The 12,234-nt window shown below is 39.8% G+C and overlaps 1 long non-coding RNA gene across 1 annotated transcript in view; it reads right to left on the bottom strand.

Annotated features, from left to right (window-relative positions):
- Positions 1–1,020: 1,020 nt before the first annotated feature.
- The window catches only part of LOC126066292 (uncharacterized), a 261,248-nt gene continuing 250,034 nt past the window's right edge, over positions 1,021–12,234 (bottom strand). Inside the window, exon 3 of the long non-coding RNA XR_007515054.1 lies at positions 1,021–1,080. This is a non-coding gene — a long non-coding RNA (uncharacterized LOC126066292). The remainder of the gene's footprint in view (positions 1,081–12,234) is intronic.

The raw sequence follows: 12,234 nt of genomic DNA, 5'->3' as shown, positions 1-12,234 counted from the left end.
CCCTTCCTCCAGTGATTTGAAACTATTGTTTTTGCCCTTTCTGCTTACTCTGTCCGGAATGCTTTATCCCAGGCCATCACATGGCTGACTCTTTGTCATTTGAGCTCTCAGTTCAAACCTCTTATATGTAGGCCCACTTTGAATCACAACACCCTATCTTTAACTTTCAAGTTCCTTATTTCTGAAATTTTTTGTGTGTGTAATTATTTATTAAATAATTAGATTCTCAAACTAGATCTTAAGATCACTAAATGCAGGTATCTTTTCTGATTTTTCTCATTAATGATACCATATCCAGTGCCTGGATGTAAACATTCAATAAATAGTTGTTCAATGATTGAATGAGTGAATAAACGCTTGTTGCAACTCTCTGTTTCCTTACTTGTAGTTCTGGTTCTCTGCAGCAATATGTGAACATTCCCTTTTTTGCCAGTGTACACCACTTTAGGTATGCAACAGAAAGTTAGTTGTTGCTTCCAGTACAAAATCAAACAGATTTCTATTTTATGCAGGAATTTGGAAGCCATGACCAGCTCTTCAAACGTCATTCTACACTTCTGTTTCTGGGATGGATACTTCTCATAATATTTTATTATTTACCTGTTCAATCTAATACAATCATCGAGGACCATGGAGACTACCAACAATGAGATCACTGGCTGCTGATCAGTGGCCCCTGTTTCCAGACTTGACTTTCTGTGTGAACAAACACACCCACACACCAACACTCATTTCTTTGGAATGACCCTGTATAAAGGATGGTTCTTCCACAGCAATAAATGTTTTCATTGACAATTAACTCACTTATTAAACAACTACTAAGTCAATTAGCAAAGCTTGCTGGCTCAAGGCTTAACGAAATAAATTTGTGTCTAAAAAATAACTATAAAAAGTCATTCACTTACCATTTAAATTTATTATGAGACTTTTAAAAATAGACATTATACCAATAATGAATGTTATACTTATATAATCATGTGTTCTAAAGTAGTTATACATACCGCAGTAAAGATTTGTACACACGTTACAAGGCCATGAATGAGAAGCAATTCATTCTTGGTGTGGGCATGATTCAAGGAGCTGGTGGAACCGATGTTTGATTGAAATTTGAAGACAAAAACAACAAAAAGGAAAAAATTTAATTTAATTTATCCCATTTATTAAGTTCAAACTAATATAATCCTAATATCAAACCAAAAAATAGTCAGTTTTAATGAGATACCATATAAATATGTGTGTGTATGTATGTATGTATATCTACCATCCACCTGTCAGTTTGTCCTACTGTCATGGCTTGTATATTGCTGCGATGCCAGAAGCTATGCCACCATTATTTAAAAAAAAAACCATAATGGACAAATTTCAGCAAAGTTTCCAGACTAAGACAGACTAGGAAGAAAGGCCTGGCTATCTACTTCTGAAAATTAGCCAATGAAAACTATATTGATCACAACAGAACAGTTTCCAGTTCACTTGTCTTGGGCACATCATCATGAGAGATGAATTGCTAGAGGAAGACATCATATCTGGTTAAATAGAAAGCCAGAGAGAGTGAGGGAGATTCCCAGTGAGATGGACTGACACGATAGCCACAATGATAGACTCAAACATGTGAAGGATGGTGAGGATGACACAGGGCCGGGCAATGCTTTGTTCTGTTATACAGAAGGTCATCATCAGTCAGAGCTGACTTGACAGCCTTTATCTATCTATCATCTATTTATCTATTTTTTTATGGTTTAAATGGAGCTATTCATGTTGAATCTGAGAATCTGAGAAGATGAGCTCAGCTTCTGAGCAGCCTCTCTCTTACTCTGCCTTGTGATCCTTGAGGCAACCCCACAGATTATAGATCTCCATGAAATAGAGTTTAAGAAATACTATGCCAGATGTATCTGTTAGCAGATAGAAATGTTTTCTTCATTTTGAATGAAGAATATAAATATAACTAAAAAAATCTCAGTACTTATAACTTTTGGTTCTACTGTTAAGCAACCTGGAAGAGTATCTTCGTACTTGATTGACATGGTGATGTTAATCTAGCTCTTCTCTGGACACCTCTCGTATACTTAGAATTTTGTGCAAGTAACTCATCGTGATCAGTTTCCACCAAGTGAATCCTTACAGCAAGAGAGAGAAAGAAAGGGAAGAAGGATGAGAGAGAGAGAGGAAGAGAAAGAGGGAGAGAATAATGCCTTCCTATTCAGGATTTTTGAACATCAATTTTGATGTCTTCTCTCTGGGTAATTGAACAGGAAAAATAGATATTATTAAACATGGCGTAATACGTAGGGCAATAAAAATTTCTGCCACAGTTGCCCTTTCAGATTGAATGTACAATTTAATGGTTCCCATAAGTTTAAAAATAATTAAAAGTATATTTAATCTGTACATACCTCATCTTGAGGGAATTGAGAACTACTAAGGTGATATAGTTACCTGAGGAAGTAACACTAGAAGTCCTGATTCACTTTATGCATTTTGTTTTTTTAGTTGTACCTGTTTCTCTCGTGATCCTATGAGCATATCTTCAGCAAAATATGACAGAACATTTGGAACTGGAACAGTGATCATCCAGGAAATAGTGGACATTTATAAGCTGAAGGTTACTTTGCTTAAGCTAAATGAGAGTTTGGATTATTCAATGTTATCATAAAATCAGCTATTAATAAGAGGTACCAGGTCATTTTGTTACTTTTTTTTCTTCAAAACATAACAACAAAGAATTAAGTTGCACCCAAGAGTATTTGTTAAATGCTATTACAATGGATACATAATGCCTGGGAAATAGTTATTATATAAAAAATACTTATAAAATGAATAAACAAAACTTGCGAATGACTCCTTCCTCACTGTAAACTGTGTTAAACTATTAAGACCAGAGCTACTGTCTTTTTCTGAATGTTTTCTGACTTGGATGTTGTCCAGAGCTCATCAGACATTCCTGAATGTGCTCTGGGCTTTATTTGATCATCTGCCAAGTAAAGACCTGCATTTCTGAGCCTCAGTCTAGTATGATGTGTTTATTGATCACACAATACCAATGTCTTCAAGTCAACACTTGATTCCTGACTGCTTCCTAAGTTGCTAATGGAATACTGGATTTTTTCAGTATTTAATTATATAACTTTGCCACTCAATGTGTCTGGTTTTCCATTTTGAAAACATAATCTCTGCTGAATTATCCTATTTACAATTAATTCACTGCAAAGTCTCTGATTACCAATTTTGAACTATCTCTTATTCTGTCATTCTATTTCCATTCCTGTTGTATTTTTTCACTGTCAAGTTCATTCTTTATATTTGCTCTATTGGACTGTCTCTAATTTCAGCAGAATTCTTTGTAGTAAACTCTCCTCTTCTCATATTTCTTGTTCTAATCCCTAAGTGACACGGTATTACTTCCTAAGTATCATCAAAGTTCCTTGATGGCCTCTCAAGGCTGTCGTTGATTCAGCCACACTTACCAAAGATACCCTGATTTTTTTTTTATTGTACTTTAAGTGAAAGTTTACAGCTCAAGTTAATTTCTCATACAAAAATTTATACATATATTGTTTTGTGACTTAGTTGAAATCCCCACAATGTGACAGCACACTCCTCCTTTCCATCCCGGTTTCCCTGTGCCCATTGAACCAGTTCTTGTCCCTTCCTACTTTCTCATCCTGCCTCTGGACAAGAGCTACCAATTTTGCCTCGCATATCTGATTGAACTAAGAAGCACACTCCTCACGAGTATTATTTTTTTGTTTTATAGTCCTGTCTAATCTTTGTCTGAAGAGTGGGCTTCAGGAATGGTTTTAATTCTGTATTAACAGAGCATCTGTGGGCCATAGATTTTGGGGTTCCTCCAGTCTCTGTCAGACCATTAAGCCTGGTCTTTTTACATGAATTTGAGTTCTGTTCTGAACTTTTCTCCCGTTCCATTTCTGCTGTGCTCCCTGTCAGGGCGGTCATTGGGGTACCATCTAGTTCTTCTCGTCTCAGGTTGGTGGAGTCTGATTTGTGTGTCCCTTTTGTCTCTTGAGCTAATATTTTCCTTGTGTCTTTGGTGTTCTTCATTTTCCTTTGCTCCAAGTGGGTTGGGACTAATTGATACATCTTAGATGGCTGCTCGCAAGCTTTTAAAGCCCCAGATACCACTCACTAAAGTAAAAATACACCCTGATTTTTTCTCTTTCTTTCTGCTCCAGGCCAGAGCCCTTCCTTACTAATTTGTGAATGTGCTTAATTCATTTCTACCTCCATAGTTGGGGGAGTTATTTCAGCTCCTAACTCACTCGTATTTCTTTTTTATTTAATGTCTGTCTTTTCTCAAGGATTTTTGCTTTGTTTACTTTCCTGTAACACATTCCCCAACTGTTCTAGTCTGTGCTAGTTCTGGTCCTGAACTATTCAGTGTTCAAGAGAAGTTATTCAGTGTCTAATAGTTACTGACATATTGTGAAGGATCAGGGTATACATATCAACAAAAAACATATTTATGATACAGACCTGGTCATCTGTTCTTGAACGTCACTATGACATGTGCCCAAAGATAAACTTAGAAAAGCACCATGGCGGTGAGGAGGAATGGAGCAGTTACTGTCTGTACCACTTCTTCTAGTTTTACCTCATATGTCCCCTTGTGTTGTTTAAGTTTCTGGGGGGAAGGGTACACCATTTGTGCATTTTGTTTTCCTCATAGCACCTGGCACATTGTAGTAACATAGGTCTCAATAAAAGGATGCCGAATTGGATTATGTTTGATGCCTGGTTTAATGATCAACCTTAAAATTACATTACAAATGGTAACCAGGATGTTAATATATCTGTGACCCTTTGTTAAGGAATTTAAACGGGGAAATACAAGAGCCCTAATCCTAAAAGCACTTAGATTTGTCTCTGCAATGAAATTTCATGCCTCCCCTTGAGCATGGGTATGCTTTAGAAATCCAACAATGTAACACCTGCACTTGCTAAAAGGAGTGGAAAAAAAAACTGCCCATCTCATTTTCTCATCTGCAGCCATTCTCTCTGCATCCCAATCCACATTTAGCTTAGCCAGCTCCGTTACAGGAGATGAGGCTATGAAAACTTCACCTGGAGCAGAAATGTTGACAAAGTTTTTTTTTTTCCAGAGTTCTTTTTTTTTTTTTATTGTACTTCAGATAAAGTTTTACAGAACAAACTAGCTTCTCATTAAACAGTACACATATTGTTTTATGACATCAGTTAACAACCCCGCAACATGTCAGCACTCTCCCTTCTCAACCTGGGTTCCCTATTACCAGCTTTCCTGTTTCTTCCTGCATTCTAGTCCTTGCCCATGGGCTGGTGTGCCCGTTTAGTCTTGTTTTGTTTTATGGGCCTGCCTAATCTTTGGATGAAGGGTAGACCTCAGGAGCGACATCATTGCTGAGCTAAAAGGGTGTCTGGGGGCCATACTGTCAGGGTTTCTCCAGTATCTGTCAGCCCAGTAACTCTGGTCTTTTTCGTGAGTTAAAACTTTGTTCTACATTTTTCTGCAGCTCTGTCCTGGACCCTCTATTGTGATCCCTGTCAGAGCAGTCAGTGGTGGTAGCCAGGCACCATCTAGTTGTACTGGACGCAGACTGGTGGAGGCTGTGGTAGATCTGTCCCATTAGTCCTTTGGACTAATCTTTTTTTTTTTTTTTTAATTTTTATTGTGCTTTAAGTGAAAGTTTACAAATCAAGTCAGTCTGTCACATGTAAGCTTATATACACCTTACTACATACTCCCATTTACTCTCCCCCTAATGAGTCAGCCCGCTCCCTTCTTCTAGTCTCTCCTTTTGTGACAATTTTGCCAGTTTCTAACCCTCTCTACCCTCCCATCTCCCCTCCAGACAGGAGATGCCAATACAGTCTCAAGTGTCCACCTGATACAAGTAGCTCACTCTTCATCAGCATCTCTCTCCAGCCCATTGTCCAGTCCCTTCCATGTCTGATGAGTAGTCTTCGGGAATGGTTCCTGTCCTGGGCCAACAGAAGGATTGGGGACCACGACCGCCAGGAATCTTCTAGTCTCAGTCAGACCATTAAGTCTGGTCTTTTTATGAGAATTTGGGGTCTGCATCCCACTGATCTCCTGCTCCCTCAGGGGTTCTCTGTTGTGCTCCCTGTCAGGGCAGTCATCGGTTGTGGCCGGGCACCATCTAGTTCTTCTGGTCTCAGGATGATGTAAGTCTCTGGTTCATGTGGCCCTTTCTGCCTCGGGCTCTAAGTTATTGTGTGACCTTGGTGTTCTTCATTCTCTTTTGATCCAGATAGGTTGAGACCAATTGACGCATCTTAGATGGCCGCTTGTTAGCATTTAAGACCCCAGATGCCACACTTCTAAGTGGGATGCAGAATGTTATCATAATAGAGTTTATTATGCCAATTGACTTAGAAATCCCCTTAAGCCATAGCGACTAAACCCCCGCCCTTGCTCCTCTGACCTTCGAAGCATTTAGTTTATTCTGGAAACTTCTTTGCTTTTGGTCCAGTCCAGTTGAGCTGACCTTCCCTATATTGAGTATTGTCCTTCCCTTCACCTAAAGTAGTTATTATCTACTAACTAATCAGTAAATAAGTTGACAAAATTTTTAATGGTTGAAAGAATTTCCTCTTTGGGGCACAAATGTCAAAAATAAGAACAGGAAGCACCAGCTATTAGCGAAGGAATAAACTCAAAAATGATTTCTGTTACTTAAGGGATGTAAAGAAAAAAAATAATTTAGTTGGAATCTATAAGTCACATTTAGACTCATGTACCAAGAAGATTCTTGATACTTCTCTTTGTTTATCCTTTAGAAATTTTAGCATTATATCAGAGCATAGAACTCCATCAAATTAGACCACGTAAGCAAACATACAAACAGTAATATTAAATTATATATTCTATTATATTGACAGAAAACCCTGGTGGCATAGTGGTTAAGTGCTATGGCTGCTAACCAAAGGGTCGGCAGTTCAAATCCACCAGGCGCTGCTTGGAAACTCTGTGGGGCAGTTCTACGCTGTCCTATAGGGTCGCTATGAGTCAGAATCGACTCAACAGCACTGGGTTTGGTTTTTGGTTTAGTATATTGACAAAGAAGCCTGGCAGTACAGTGGTTAAGCTCTCAGCTGCTAACCAAAAGGTCAGCAGTTTGAACCCACCAGCAGCTGGGTGGGAGAAAGATGTGGCAGTCTGCTTCCATAAAGATTTACAGCCTTGAAGGCCCTGTGGAGCAGTTCTGCTCAGCCCTATAGGATCGCTATGAGTTGGAATTGACTTGACAGCTGTGGTTTTGCTTTGTATTTACTGTATCGACATTATATATCCTTAGTTTTTGCTAGAAGATAAATCTTATGAGGCATACATTTTGTCTAATTCACTATTATATGTCAGAGTTTAAAACAATCCATAGTATACCATAGATACTCAATAACTTTCTGAAATGAAAGAATGGATATTTTATGTGGCTTTGTAGAGGAATAGGTCATGCTATAAAGGAGAAAATGTAGACTCCTTTTACTCAGTAATTAGATCTGGTGCAAATCAGAGTTGTTTTCAATTCAGCTAGCTTATTTGCTGTTTTTCAAATGTTTTGCATTTGCAAAACCTTTAATGATCTTGGCCTCAAGGAATTTTTCTCTAATCCATGTGTTTCTTATTGCCTGAGAGTTAACTCTCACCAAAACTATTTTACTTATTTATTTGAGCTCCAAGGGGGCTTTGAGGGTTCATTAAGGAACTCTTTATGTTTGACTTTTTATAAAAGAAAGTTTCATGTTTCTCAACTCTTTGTAGAGGATTTGTAGACTAAATCCTCGAAAATCTGTAACCATTGTGAGATTCATTGTTATGCTGGTCCCCACTCCTGTTTTTAGTGTCACTGGAGCCAAACATCTCCTTATATTTGTTAAGTGAACAAACAAACTCTGTAAGTCTTATCTTCTGCATTTCTAATGTGGATATTGTAACAAGTCATAATGGATTAGCATTTCACAAATTACCCATAGCATTTCTCTTAACAAAGATATACCTATTAATCTTGAAAATGACCTTTCCCTTGAGTCGTTCTACGGAGATGTTCTAAGTTTGCCTTCAAAATTAAAGTTAAGTTATAAGTAAATTGTGGAGAAACAGGAGGAAAACAGAAAAAAAAAAAATCACAAGGGCAGCAGATATAGCCATTCTCTCCCCTCCCCAAAGAAAACAAATCTGTTGCCATCAAGTAGATTCTGACTTATAGTGACCTTATGGCACAGAACAGAACCGCCCCATGGGATTTCCAAGGAGCAGCTGGTGGATTTGAACTGCTGAGATTTTGGTTAGGGGCTGAGCTCTTAACCACTGTGCCACCAGGTCTCCCTCTTTCCCCCACCTTCTTTAAATTCAGTATGTCACTAACAAATGGATTTTACTGTTTTTATGAGAATATTTAAAATTCAGAAATTATCTTCTTGGTTATTATTTTCAGTTAAATGGAGCGATTTAACCCAATCAAGTAAAGGATCAAAATGAACTAGATCAATACACATACCTCTCCATTAGAAAGTTTAACTACTGAATTTTTATACATGCATTTCATTTCTTAAAGATTCATTATATCTTGTATTGTGGCTCTGAGGGAGGGCATAGGCTTAATTCTTCAGTGAATTTAAACCCTGAGCTCTGGTGTGCTGTGAATGTTTATGAATTAGGAACATTTAAGCAATACTTCCAATTAATTTAAGGCTAAAAAGAGAAGGATTAGCCTTTGTCTTTTTTCTTCTTTTTAGGCCTCAATTACATTACAGAATATCCTCTATGACATTTTCAAATACAATGAAGTTTCATTTCTCTGGGATCATTTAGGCAATTGGATAAAATAGATTATTTCCATGCAAACCATTCCATTCCAATATTTCCACATTCTAATCCAAAACTACATATAAAATATGGTATATTAAATGCATTAAATAGATAACATTGATTTAAAAAAAAAAGGATTAAAATAGCAAGCCAAAGCTAAACTTCTTGTCATGAAGTTGATTCTGACTCATAGCGGCCATATAGGAGAGAGTAGAACTGTCCCCATAGGGTTTCCAAGGCGTGTGGTAGATTCAGGCTGCCAGCTTTTGGTTAGAAGCTGAGCCTTAACCACTATAACACCAGGGCTCTAAAATAGCCAAAAAAAAAAAAAAAAAAACAACCAAAAACCCCCTGCAGTCGAGTCGATTCCGACTCATAGTGACCCTATAGGACAGAGTAGAACTGCCCCATAAGCGTGTCTAAATACCTAGAGCAGTCACATCACTTTATACAGGAACTCCCATTTTGAAGTCTTTTTTTTTTTTTTTTTAATAAAAAAATGTATGGAATCTAAAAGTCTTCACTATATTGTCAAATTTTGGTAACATGTACACATTTTTAATCTTCATCCATAATTACTAAACATTAGTAGTGTGTTTTTCTAGCAAGTGCAAACAAACCAAAAGAAATATAAGCATGAATTTTTGCTTTCCCAAATGTGTGTGCTTTCAATCTGTTTAATGCCACATGGCCCTGAATATAGAAACATCATCTAATGTGTTGCATCAAAAATAACAGATTACGGCTTGACCACGAGGCGGGGCCAAGATGGCGGACTAGGTGGACGCTACTGCGGATCCCTCTTGCAACAAAGACTCGGAAAAACAAGTGAATCGATCACATACATAACAATCTACGAACTCTGAACAACAAACACAGATTTAGAGACGGAGAATGAACAAATATGGGGAGACAGCGATTGTTTTCAGAGCCAGGAGCCAGCTTACCAGGCAGGTGACCTTCGGAGCCCGATTTGGGGCAGAGCCCAGGGGGGCAGACGGCACAGACAAGGGGCCCAGCCCTAGCCCCCGAACTCATCCCGGGAGGGAGCCCAGCCGGTTGGCGCGGGCGGAGTGGTGGCACAGCCGGTGGGAGAAGTCCCCAGGAGGCAGTGACTGGTCTTGGAGTGGGAAGAGCAGCGTCCCAATCGGGGAGCCGTCCCGCTGGGATTTTGGCAGGGGGCGGGAGTGGCGCGAGCTCGGGGACCAGCTATATTCCCCTGAATTGACTCCGGGGGGGGCCCAGCCGTTCGTGCGGGCAGCGCCCACCCAGTTCTCACGAGCAGCGCGGCGCATCAGAGGGAGAAGTCCCCGGGAGGCAGTGACTGGTCTTGGAGTGGGGAGAACAGCGTCCCAGCCAGGGAGCCGTCCCGCCAGGATTTTGGCGGGCAGGGCGTGAGCGCGGAGATCAGCTACATTCCCCTGAATTGACCCTGGGGCAGTCCCAACCGGTTCGTGCGGGCACAGCCGGTTCATGCGGGCGGCGAGGCGGAGCAGCCGGTGGAAGAAGTCCCCGGGAGGCAGTGGCTGGTCTTGGAGTGGGGAGAGTGGCATCCCAGCTGGGACGCACAGTCGCGGCCCAGGCGCTGGGAGCTGCTCCGCTATCCTGAGCTGACCCCGGGGGGGAGGGAGCCCACCCGGTTTGCGGGAGTGGCGCGCGACGCGGCTGGCGGGACGGGGAATCCCCGGGAGGCAGCGACTGATTTTGGAGTCGGGAGTGCACTGTCCCAGTAGGGGAGCCTTAACCTTGGGGGTGGAGCTGACAGCAGAGGATCTGACCATGACGCCAGCGGGCCACACCCCCCGGGGGGCAATCTCCACACAGCCAGTACATATGGGAGACGCGCCCCGTGGAAATCTCAGATATAAGACTCATTCCAAGTAAGACAAACAACTCTGGCTATATTCTGAGGTGCTACACTCCTAGCTCTCTGATCCCTCCCCCACCCTCCCTAGGCGGCTCCATTAACATCTGAATAGCCTGAGCCAGAGGGAGAACTCTGATAGGGATCTGACTGCATTTTTTTTTAGCGGATTTTCTGGAAAAACTAGTTTCCGAGTGATGGTTCAGAGACAGCAGTCCATATCAAACCACATAAAGAAGCAGACCATGACAGCTTCTCCAACCCCCCAAACAAAAGAATCAAAATCTTTCCCAAATGAAGATACAATCCTGGAATTATCAGATATAGAATATAAAAAACTAATTTACAGAATGCTTCAAGACATCACAAATGAAATTAGGCTAACTGCAGAAAAAGGCAAGGAACACACTGATAAAACTGTTGAAGAACTCAAAAAGATTATTCAAGAACATTGTGGAAAAATTAATAAGTTGCAAGAATCCATAGAGAGACAGCATGTAGAAATCCAAAAGATTAACAATAAAATTACAGAATTAGACAAGGCAATAGGAAGTCAGAGGAGCAGACTCGAGCAATTAGAATGTAGACTGGGACTTCTGGAGGACCAGGGAATCAACACCAACATAGCTGAAAAAAATCAGATAAAAGAATTAAAAAAAATGAAGAAACCCTAAGAATCATGTGGGACTCTATCAAGAAGGATAACTTGCGAGTGATTGGAGTCCCAGAACAGGGAGGGGAGACAGAAAACACAGAGAAAATAGTTGAAGAACTCCTGACACAAAACTTCCCTGACATCATGAAAGAAGAAAGGATATCTATCCAAGATGCTCATCGAACCCCATTTAAGATTGATCCAAAAAGAAAAACACCAAGACATATTATCATCAAACTCACCAAAACCAAAGACAAACAGGAAATTTTAAAAGCAGCCAGGGAGAAAAGAAAGGTTTCCTTCAAGGGAGAATCAATAAGTTCAGACTACTCAGCAGAAACCATGCAGGCAAGAAGGGAATGGCACGACGTATACAGAGCACTGAAGGAGAAAAACTACCAGCCAAGAATCATATATCCAGCAAAACTCTCTCTGAAATATGAAGGAGAAATTAAGATATTTGCAGATAAACACAAGTTTAGAGAATTTGCAAAAACCAAACCAAGGCTACAAGAAATGCTAAAGGAGATTGTTTGGTCAGATTACCAATAATATCAGGTACCAGCACAATACAAGGTCACAAAACAGAACGTCCTGATATCAATTCAAATAGAGAAAGCACAAAAACAAACAAATTAAGATTAATTCTAAAAAATAAATAAATAAATAAAATAATACACATAACAGGGAATCATGGAAGTCAATAGGTAAAAGATCACAATAATCAAAAAGAGGGACTAAATATAGGAGGCATTGAACTGCCAGATGGAGAGTGATACAAGGCAATATAGAATGATACAAGTTAGGTTTTTACTTAGAAAAATAGGGGTAAATAATAAGGTAACCACAAAAAGGAATATCAATTCCATAACTCAAGAAAAAAGCCAA

The sequence above is a fragment of the Elephas maximus genome, chromosome 23 (genome assembly GCF_024166365.1).
Source record: "Elephas maximus indicus isolate mEleMax1 chromosome 23, mEleMax1 primary haplotype, whole genome shotgun sequence".
Lineage (NCBI taxonomy): Eukaryota > Metazoa > Chordata > Mammalia > Proboscidea > Elephantidae > Elephas > Elephas maximus.
Note: the sequence above shows the minus strand (reverse complement) of the source record. Positions and strands in the feature narration are given on the sequence as shown.